The sequence below is a fragment of the Colobus angolensis genome, unplaced genomic scaffold, assembly GCF_000951035.1.
Source record: "Colobus angolensis palliatus isolate OR3802 unplaced genomic scaffold, Cang.pa_1.0 Scaffold21, whole genome shotgun sequence".
Taxonomy (NCBI): Eukaryota; Metazoa; Chordata; class Mammalia; order Primates; family Cercopithecidae; genus Colobus; species Colobus angolensis.
This window is the reverse complement of record NW_012115266.1, coordinates 1818297-1819113: the sequence shown is the minus strand read 5'-3', so window position 1 is coordinate 1819113 and position 817 is coordinate 1818297. Positions and strand designations below refer to the sequence as shown.

At 61.1% G+C, this 817-nt stretch overlaps 1 protein-coding gene across 1 annotated transcript in view; it reads left to right on the top strand.

Moving 5' to 3' along the window:
- Positions 1–690: 690 nt before the first annotated feature.
- PPP6R3 (protein phosphatase 6, regulatory subunit 3) overlaps positions 691–817 on the top strand; it is a 163063-nt gene continuing 162936 nt past the window's right edge. The window contains exon 1 of the mRNA XM_011942320.1: positions 691–800. The gene's annotated coding sequence lies outside the window, so the exon portion shown is untranslated. The remainder of the gene's footprint in view (positions 801–817) is intronic.

The window sequence follows — 817 nt, the reverse complement described above, 5'->3', positions numbered from 1 at the left end:
TTAGCGGTGGGTGACAGGCAGGGATATTCCGTGATCCCTCACTTTGACCCCGCTTCGAGGACAGCCACCTCTTTCGGGTAAAGAAGCCGCAATAGGAGACCCCTCTGATAAAATTCCGCTGTGGGGAATGCGGGAATCGATCTTATTACCTCTCACACGCCAAACACACACTGCACCACTTATGCTGAATCCCTAGCTCGGGCCAACCACTGCAGCCGGCGCCTATTACTGCTCACATCATCACCGGTGTCCCCTGCCGCCCCCGCCCCGCCCGGCCAGCTCGCCACCCCATTGGCTCCCTCGAGGACCCGGCTTCACGGCCATGATTGGTTTGGCTCAATTTAGTTTTAAAAAGCACTGGCCATTCGGATTGGTGGTCCGATACGTCCGTCAAGCGGAGGCCCTGCTGTTGCTACGGCGTAGGGGGACCCAGCCAGGTCTCTCCCGGTTTCTGATTTGTTTCTCAGGCTCCGGGGTCCTAGAGGTTCCGGATCCGTCAAGTCCATGGGAAAAGAATGCGCCCCTCGCGCTTGACTGACGAGGCTTACGGGCCAATCGGAATGGAGTCGAGGGAGCCGCTAGGCCATCCAATAGGTAGTAGGGGGCGGGAGAGAGGGGCCAATGAGCCTGGAGCTGGGGGAGGGGGCAGGGCCGCGACTGGCTGAGAGGCGGCCAGAGGGAGGGCGGGGGGAACTCAAGGCCTGCTTGATACGTCCGCCATTTTGGGCGCTTTGCTGATGGTGTCGGTGAGCGCGTTTCCCGCCTGAGCGCAACTAGCGGCGGGTCGTGGGCACCTCCAGGTAATGGGGGTGGGGGA